Raw genomic sequence first — 10,587 nt, forward strand, 5'->3', positions numbered from 1 at the left:
ATAGTTATTTACTGAAAATCTTAGTGAGGGGTGGGTTTTACCAGTAATGTCTTGCATTCTTGCAAGCAATCTCAAGATACAGTAAAATAAAATGATGGAAAAAAAAAAAACTCCAAAAAATTTCCCTTTTATGCATGCAGGAAACTTATTCGTGACAAGCATAATCCATTTTTACATATGTACATACTTGTTAAAACTCAGTAATAATTATAAGTACTTTAGGAATTTTACCATTATTAAAAATTCTAACATTTAATTCACTAGTATACAATCAACTGCCATGGCTTATTTACATCAATGCAATAAAAGCTGAAAATTAAGATAATCATTCAGAGCACAGTCAGCAGAACAATAAGTATAAAAATTGAACTATGTATGACCCAGAAAATAACCTTTTTGGTCTCTGTCACAGTGATATTTATCTTTCATTGGGAAATAATTCTGTACCACGGCTTCATAAAATCAAGAGAGTTAGGCAGTGTTTCATGTATTGGACATTACTGATCTCAATAAACAAGAACTGGAAATGAAAGAATCTTGCCTGATTGCTTTTTAAATTTTGTTAGTGATGTAAAGGTAACTCATTTGCCCAGAGAGAATCATCTTCATTTCCTGATTAAATGCAATCAGAGTGCTTTTGCTGGCAATCTGGTCTAATTTAAAAACTATCATGCCAAGTGATCACTGTTAATAACTACTAGTATTATACTGCTTTGAAATGAAGGTCAAAAGCTATGGTTTGAAAGCCACGACAGTATTATAGTTGCTGATGGAAAGAGCCCTTTACTCTTTGCTTAGAGCCCTGATAGACAATCCAAACGGTCCTTATGACAAATGTGCAAAGCAGATATTTTATTCACCCCTCAAACAAATAACATTAGCAAAAGTGCAATGGAACAATATGGTTTATCAGCTTTTCTACTTGCAGAATCTCAGATTATACTGCTTATGGAATTTAACAGAATTTCCTACTGTAGCTACATAGAATGACTCATTCCATATCAGAATCTGTAAAAGAGTACATCAAAATTGTAGTCTGTGTATACCAGACTGTCCTCAAGCCTATTAAGGAAAGAGTATAATTAAAGTGCATTCCATTGAAAATGCAAAGAATTAGCATCCTTAATCCAAAAGAAGTATAAGAAAAATGCAGAAGTAACCACCCCTAGTTCAACCAATCAGACCTAGATTTCTTGGGCAGTGGACCAGTCTCTAGTATCACATTAGACAGGCAGGTTTCACATCACTCATATACCACCAGTTCTAGTCCTTTTGTCTTTCATTACACAGAGCAAAGATGGAAAGTTTCTCCTACAATCAATGAACATAAGTAGAAGTCACAACCTAGTTTTTGTTCATTTTATCATTAGCTTTAATTATGAATGCAGGTGCAATGCTGAATGGCAGGAAAGGGGCCCTGTCACTCCTGCCCAAGATCTCTCACATCTTCCCCACAGCCCTAAGTGCAGCATCCTGGCAGTATCCACTCTCAACAGTATAAAAGAAAAGAGCTTTCATGAAATCCCTCCCTCTGCAGAGGTCTGCATAGTTCATGTAATTAAGGCTCAGTCTTCTGATTGCATAATAGTCATGCAGGGACTGAGACCCTTGAAATATTTTCACAATACCACTGTTCTGCCCATATCAGTGGTGAGACCAACTGCTGCTCTTTCTGTGGGAAGAAGTGATTGCCATCAACACTGCTATGCAGAAGGTTGTGACGAGTCTGTACTTTCAGCCTGAGCTTCCCTGCTGTCCAGTCTGATTCCGGTGGTGTGTTTTCTCAAAAGGCACTCACCTTCAAGCAGCATGGCAGCTGAGAGTGGGGAGTTACAATTACCATGTCTAATAATAATAAAATAATAGCCTCACACACTAGAACAAGGACATTTTTAAGCAACCATAATTCAAGTTAAGTAGATATGTTCACAGAAAAAGCATTAGTTACTTTTTATAAAGCCTTGTCAAAATAAGCCTGGTGAGGGGGCACTAAGATACATTCTTTTGTTCACAAGTAACAAAGAGCTTTAATGCCTGCCTCAGTTTCAAATCTCTGTGCAGTCTTAACAAAGTCACTCCTGTAGCACATCCATAATCTGTAGTGCATTTTGAGATTCTCAGATAAAAGACCCTGTATAAGTGGAAACTATTATTATCTATATAGAAGATAGATCCCAGCTCTGCTGTAATATGCTGTTCTCCTCAGGGGGCTCAGGCGTGTGAGCTGCTAAGTACTCTCCATTTCCATTGCAACTCCTTGCAGCTGAGAGCACTTAGCACCTAGGAGGATCAAGCAAGGAACTGATTCTGGGCTTCAATCTCACAATATTTACTTATGCAAAACTTCCATCATGGTTTTTAAACTGTGCTTTTGGCTATGGAAAGTGAGAAAGAAAAAGGAAGTGTAACAGAAACACTGGGGTGAAGAAAAAGCAATAGAACTGCAAAGATGTAAATTACTTAAACCATTAAAAGGGTTATGGCGGTTTGAAGACTAGATTCGTGAGATTACTGTCTTCCCATCAGATGACTAAATAAAGCACCACATAAACCAAGAGAGATTGTACCAGCCATAAAACTCATAATTTCAACAAAGAAATACACTTCTTTTAATTACAAAAAAAAAAAGAAATAATTATTACATGAGTATTAAATGTAAAAAATATAAATGAGAAATTCAAAATCTACATGTACATAAACTGAAACATTTGCTTTGTTTTGCTCAGTGCATACACACAGATCAGTAAATTTCTCACTAAGGGTTTTCCCCCTTCCGCCCTGCCCCCACTGGGAACAGCACAATTTCAGATCCTCAGTATTTCCACCTCTAATTGCTAGAAGGGTTCATTATCAGCTGTCTAAAGTGTAATACATCAACCTTGCAAAGCTGATATACAAAAGACTTTCACACATCTGATGGGCTGCTGTGCTAAATACATCTTAATTTGTGCTGCATCTGCTGTTTTCTAATTTGTTTGTCATGCTGTGAATGCTACAGACTATGCTACAGCAGCTCCCTGATTTTTTATTTTTAAAAACACAGCAGCTACTCAGGAAAGAAATGGCTGAGTGCCACCATTGTTCTTCTGATCCCTGGAATGACATCAGTTTATTTGTATTAACCATTAAATACTTGATTATATATGTTTAATATATTACATGTACATGCTACCATATGTCTCAATATACAAACTGTATGTATATGTATACTATTTACACCTTCTCTGTCAACATTTGTTATATTATAGATCTCTTCAAACCAGTTTATCTACATTTGAATGAATGTCTAATTTAAGCTCTTTCATGTTCTGTGTGTCCTCAATTTTTACTGGGTAGCCATTTTTTTTGTTGACAGTCTGGAAGAGTGCTGCTAAAATCCTGACTCTTCATGATTCATATACAAAAATAAAGCATGATGTCTTTTACACATTGAAGGACATTTCATTGAACCCACATACAGTCCTCAGTGAAATGAGTTTGGCATTCTCTCTTCAGTCCCTGCTGAGCTGAAAAGCAAATGGTAGGACAACATGTGTAATTCAGCACGATTCATAATACATCAAAGACTGTACAGAAGAAGCCTCAGCTTGAACTGGCAGGGAAATTAAATTTCTACTCTTCCCTTCTTAAAGTAGAGAGTTCTCCAGGTAGAGTGAGCACTAACACTGGGCAGGGCATAATGAATTTCTAGAGAAATAGCCTATGTTGTCATTAACCTTCATAATCACAAGAATCCCACACACACACCTTCTCCAAAAATGAGAATGAAACATCAAGTGGTATTTTGCACACATCCTCATGAAACTTCACAGGTTGCAAGGTTAGAAGGGAACTCACTTTGCACCACAAACATCTTCCAAGAGATCTTGATCTCTCAGAGCTCTTTCTTTTAGGGAGGCCAATCCACTGCCAATCACACCCCCACCAAAATAAGCTCTCAAAGAAATTTAAAAACACATCACCAAAAAGCAGAATCTTGCCGTTGCCTACCTCCCATATCATGTACACACAAAGAAATACCATAACCTAAGCCATAAATGTTGTTACAAATAATGTTCCTTACTTATTTATGTTTAGCTGTCCGTCTTCCCAGCTAGACAAGAAAATGTATTTCATGCAGGGTAGGTGACATAAAATAGAAAAGATAGCTCCCTTTGTTTTAGCAAGTCCTGACTTTAGAGGAGCAGCTGGAATGCAAATTTTCTTCTGTTCTTGCAGTGTAATTCTTGATGCTAAAGATGTGGAGAGCAATTTACATAATCATAGAATCACAGAATCATAAGATCATTTAAATTGGTAAAAACCTTTAGGACTGAGTCTCACTGTTAAGCCTGCACTGTCAAGGCCACCAGTAAACCATATCCTTTAACTGCCTATGAAACCCATCTTTTAAATATCTCCAGGAATGGTGATGAAATCACTTCCCTGGGCAGCCTGCTCCAGTCTTTGCATCAGTCTCCATTTTCCAGTCAAATGCCAATCAGTCTCCAGTGTTAAGTCCTCCTCAGGAACAGGCAGCAGCTATCACAGAGGCAGCTTTATGACTGGAGAAGCCATAGACAAATCAGTGCTACCATAAAGAAGTATGTTTAATCAATAAGGCATATTGTTACACTAGTGTGGAAGAAAAAACACCTTGTAGAGTGACAGCATTTGTAAAGGTTAATCAATTCAGCTAATTGTAAATGCTCTTAGTTGCCAGTCTCTAAAGAGTTCCTTCTCTTTGTAGGAGCTAATTCATTGGGATGCAGCAGTGCTAAGCTGGAAAGGAAGGAGAGGGAGAAAAGCAGTCAAATTTCTCATTACTCTCTGTGCTGTACTGTGCCTCTGTCTGTAACATCAATATATTTACCAGAGGGAGATAATCTTTTCTTTCTGCTAACACTGCCTTACCTCCTTCATTACACAATAAACAAAGCAAGAGGTTTATGCTTCACAGTCCAGGCAGATGAAAAGGAAATCAGGTTATTGATCTTTTTGTTCAGTTCTTTAAAGGCCAAATGTATGACTAACCATTCAAGTAGTTTTTGCAGTGCTCTTTATTTCATGGCCATAAGGAAAGATTTTTTTTATTCTCAAATAATTGTTTCCTGTAGAAAAAGGTACAGTCAACATGATTCTTGAATTAGTTCTCTCATGAGTTCATGACAGAATTAAAGACAGGCCCACACTATATTACAGCCTGATTTCATTTTTTCTCTAGACCAATTTTAAATGAGCCTATGAAGGCAGGTTGATGGTCTCTGACACTTGTGAACTGTTTATGAAAGAGATTCTAGTTTTCTAAGGTGATACCTGGTTCCTCTTCAATGTACATTCAATGTCACACTTCGTATCTTGAGTTTGAATATTAAAAAGCTTTCCTTTAGGCACCCGCCTCAAATAATGCTGGGGGCGTGAAAGCAGTGTTTGGTTTTATCCCTGATGTATTTATGGTATTTTCAGTAACTAAAAGATATTAGCACCTTTTAACTTTAATTTCGCAAAGTCAGCCAGAGGTCAGAGACTTCAGGTCTTCACAAAATCAATCAATATTGATTAAAGGTCAAAACAAGTAGTGGAAACACAGTGTACACTCCCACTAAACAAAGCACTGTCCTTCCCATAGCAAAAAGAAAATAAGAACAGAGGGGGAAATAGCAGCTTGTCTCATCCTTTCTGCCTTCTAAGCCCAAGCTGCCAACACGGTCCTTGTCCTTTCTGTGCCCCCGCCAGCTCCTCCTGGATCAGTGCAGCCAATTGACCCCACTACCTGCTTGGATATCTCTCAAGAAGAAAGACCTGGATATTTTTTCCTGTATTTCAGAAATCTGAACACAGACTTTATTTGTTAAAACTGCCAGGACCAGGCTCTGAGGATCTGTAGCAAGGACACATCCAGGAAACATACATATTCATAAAAGGTAATTCAGCTAAGGCTATCATATCAACACTCCTACTTGGATGAGGATTTCATATGAAACTGATAGCTGTATGTTTGGTTTGGTTGTTTACAAGTAGATGGTCTGATAATTCACCTCTCTTACTTTTTATAGAGAGGTCTCTTCCTGCTAAGCATATCATTAATATGTCAACTTTCAAGTCAAATGATTAGAAGCAAAAAGTGTTACATCAGCTGAGGAAACATCTGAAGTGCAAATTTCACTACTTCAATGGAAATTAGATATTTGCTGTTATTTGTTTAATAAGTTTGTATCTTTGTTATAAATTATTGCAGAAAAATCAAATAACAGCGAGTTGGGATTCAACAAAAGCAGGAATCATTTTGGGAAGGGTGTTTTATTAAGCAGAAATGCTCTTCTTAGAACCGTTGTTTCAGAAAACAGTTAATAAACCACTTGTTTATTTCACACAAATAATTGCAACTTAAGCATACCACATAACTTCACAGCATAAGGAATATTAAGGAAAAAATGTGCATTTGCATACCAGCCCAGTTAACAGCATAGATGTTGAAAGCCTAAGAAATGCAGTATCTGTCAGGTGTGCTCTTCCTAAACCACAAAGACCTTTTTCCTCTGTCACTATTAACCTGATCTAACCCTCTGGGTGGAGCTGTAATAACTTTAAGGAGAGCTTTATGGCCATGTTTAGGCAGCCGCCCTAAGTTTTGAAGTCCTATCTCTCACACAACAAACAAACCTGTTATTCTGTGAGGTTTAAGTTTATTTTTTTTTCTTCTCATCCTTGTATTCTTCACCACTCACATCTTACTACCTCTTACACCTGCACCTCTGCCCTCTCTCTTCCTCCCCCCACTTCTTTTTCCTTTTTTTAAAAGAAATAGTTTAATTTTCTTTCCAGATGGCAAATTTTTACATCAGTTAAATAATTTCTTGCAGGTATACTGTAGTATTTCTCAACTCACTTCTAAATTAGAGCAATTATTAAAAAACTTTGAAGTACTTTAACAATTTTAAATCACTCAGCACATAGCAATTTAAAATTATTGGAGCAGTTTTATAAGCACTTGAATTTGGAGGTGATCAGAGACTTGAAAATGTGCAATATAGAGCAATTTAAAATTATTAGAGTACTTCACATTTTTTATAAGCTTTTCCATTTAGAAGTAATCAGGTTGTGACTTGTGAGCTTGTGCATTGTAATGTGAGTGCTTCTCAGTCTTAGAGAGATACGGCCTATTAAATCAAACTTCTTCAATAATTATCAATTACTATGCATGGACATGCTCAAAAATCTGACTTTATTTCTTATATTAAAAATATTTTTCACTCCAAGTCTGTAACAAAGACTTTTAAGTGACACAATAGTAATTTAAATTTTTGGATAGGGCTGATTTATATTATCCCAGGAATAAAACTAAATCAAAATACCTACATAAAAATACAGAGATTGTATAAGAATATTTTTATGAGTCCATATTATGAATCTTCAATTATGTTCAAAATCAGCCTTCTTTGTATACAGCTTAATTTTTAGACACACATTAATTTAATTAATAAAAAATTTTCAGCTCAAACTTCATGTATAAAATTGAGAGAATAATACAAGAATAAATCTGTGTTTTTCCAGGTTGTTCACATTTGTGATTAAATGTAATCCCATTAGAGATTTTTACAACTTCTGTGTACCTTTGCACTTCTTTAGGATATAATTTCTCAGTATCAATAACAGAAGGATCTTGTCTGGAAAATTGTCTCAAAACAAAATAGTCATAAGGATAAGAGATGATCACAGTATAGACATTGCTGCATATGTACAACACAAAGGTATAAAACATACTTTATGAAGAAAGGTCTTTCAGGTACTTTGCAGGATGCAGTTCAGTTTGGGGTTTTGCCAATGGAAAACTTCAAACATTAAGTACACCAGGAAAAAACAACAGAAGACTGTGCTTGCTAAAAAAAACTGGAAACAATGATAAGTTAACATTAACAGCGAAAGAGCTGAAATGCTCTTACTTCAAAGTGCTGCAAGTCATAGAGTGTGCTGATCAGAAGAAAGCAAATAAGAGCACATTGAAGCAAGTTGTGCCAAGTAGCTTTCCATAAAATAAAACATCTCTAAGAGTTCAGTGAAAGGGCAACAGTAGCAAGACTACAGTGCTCTCTGGTAGATGAAAGCTTTAGACTTTAAAGTCAGATCTGAGAGTGCACGTATTTCTGTTTCTATATCGTGACTTATGTTCCTTTCTATATCAAAATTGTAAGAATGAAATGCTGGTTGATTGCTCCCATGAACAACTAAATTCCAGGCAGGCAGATGGGATCATGTATCAGCAATAAATGCTCAATCTAGGCAATCCTTGGTGATTCAATCTTTCTAAAATGTGAAGCAATGATTTAACATGCAATGTTTGCTTATCAGACTGCAAACATGAAGATCATGTGAAAACTTTTGAAGAATCCTTTTTAGCTATCAAAAAAAAAAAAAAGATAAAGCACAGAAGGATAAACTAATTGTTCAGTCACATGTTTCTCAGAGAAAGCCATTCAGCTTGGATAGGTGAACTGTCATTTTCTTAGCTTCTAGAAACCTTTTTCTTAGCTTCTAGAAGGTACTTGATAGTGTAACCTAACCCAGAGCTGACAGCAAACAAAAGCATGCAGTAAAGAAAGACCCAGAGAATTGTATAACACACAATAGTATGGAAAAAGCTGCCTATCAGGGAAGTTTCTTCCTCTGCTATTTACTCAAAATAATAGCCTTGAGCCCCAAATTACAGGAAATTATATCCCTTTCTATGAAAATACTCATGCCACTGGATATATATTTGTTCACATAATGTGTTCCTCTCAGAGTCCTGTAGAGCCCTTCACATAATAAAGAATTACACAAGTTAATGTACTGTACTGAGCTAAGCTCTGTATAAAAAATGGTTCCATTTATCTGTTTCAAATTCAAGTCTTCAATTCCACAATCATTGAAACAGCACCTTTCCTATTTTACAGGGTCAAGCTTCTTAATATTACTCATCTCTTAAAAATGTCAAACTACTTTTCAATTTCCTTTCATCTACAGTTCGACTCTGGAGTAAATGTCCCCTTTCTTTTGTTGTTCCCACAGATGCAACTTCAAAGAGTACTTCAGAAAAGGTTTTGTATGGTTTGTATTTTTCTAAAAGTTTTTTTGGAGGGACCTCCCTTTCAATTCTTCTGCACATCTCTGATAGCAGCCCATACCAGAGCTCTTTATCAAAAGATGTTAAAACCTCTTTAGAGGACTCCTGCTGTTTGTTAATTCAGTAGCTATACCACTGAGCAGTTCTCACAGTGACCACATTAGCAGCCATCAGCTGTTGTAAGCATAAAACCTCAATTTCTTTTCCTCTGCAATATATATAAGGCCATGACCCAACACTATATTGTAGCTCCTCGAGTCATCTATGGAAAATTTCCTTCTTTACAAGAAGATGAGTGCCAATTACAGTAGTTTTCTTATCTCTTTTATTTTGTTTCCTTATCCCTCATTTTAGTCCTTTTTCTAGTAAATAAGAGACACTTATTTACTGGAAATAAGTAATTCCTATACTCTGTGATGTTTCCATGTAATTCCATCTAATATTGGATTTTGGCTTTGATGCATATTCCATTTGGCAGTAAACTGGATGTAATCTGCTCTGATCTTCTAGCTAGAATTAAACAGTTTATTTTACTTTATTACTTCGTATTCTGCTGTTTAACTAGGAGTTATCATTATTCTGTTTTTTTTTACGTATTTTATTAACTGCAATCCCCTCAAAGTTCTCCCCATCTTCAGCAAACTCAGGGAAGCTCCCTTGTGACTACACACAGTGTCGTCAGAGGATTTTCTCAGCTGTTTCACTTTACAAGATCACTTGTCCCTAGTAACACATTTATAATTCACATATAACTGAAATAGTTCCCCAAAACCCATTCATCCCCAGAGGAAACTGCTCTTTAATTGTTTGTTATGCCCTCTCAGCAGGGAGGCTGGCTTACACCATACATGTGCATCATTTTATTTAAATTACATCCTACCTTGCTACAAAAGCTGCCAGAGCTATTTGATCTTCTTCCACTAAGGCTGGCAACTACAGAAAGCCCCCTGAGAACAAAGCAGCAGATGAAAAAGAAGAGCTGATGCTTCAGGCAAGCTCTTTTAGTCAAAGTTGTACCAGCAGCAACATGCAGCAGGAAAAAAAAACATGCTTCAAAGGTAATTACAGAGTGCTGCGTCTTCCTATCTTTATTTAAGATACTTGGTATTGATTTCCATCCCTTAGCAAGGTGAACTGCACCACAACACCAACCTAAAGGATCAAGCATGAACTTAAATCAAGAAAAAGAGGCCTCTCTCCTCCACTCTCTGACATCCTTTCTGCGAGGATCACACCTTGTGATAAATGACACAAGGCTGATGTCCTGTGGCACCACTTCTCCTACACATTCTGGTGATGACTTGGCCACTCACGGCATCATTTTCTCACCTCATTCCCCTGACCATGTCACTTGCAAGTTGCCACCTGTTGGACTCGGGTTTTTTCCAGAAGGATTTGGGATTGGCAGTGCCAATATGCTGCTTAAATGGGCAGGATGGGGATGGAGCTCAGCATGAGAGAATAGCACCTCACAGAGCAATGCAAATGCAGAGGCTGAGTAAAAT

The sequence above is a fragment of the Anomalospiza imberbis genome, chromosome Z (assembly GCF_031753505.1).
Source record: "Anomalospiza imberbis isolate Cuckoo-Finch-1a 21T00152 chromosome Z, ASM3175350v1, whole genome shotgun sequence".
NCBI lineage: Eukaryota > Metazoa > Chordata > Aves > Passeriformes > Viduidae > Anomalospiza > Anomalospiza imberbis.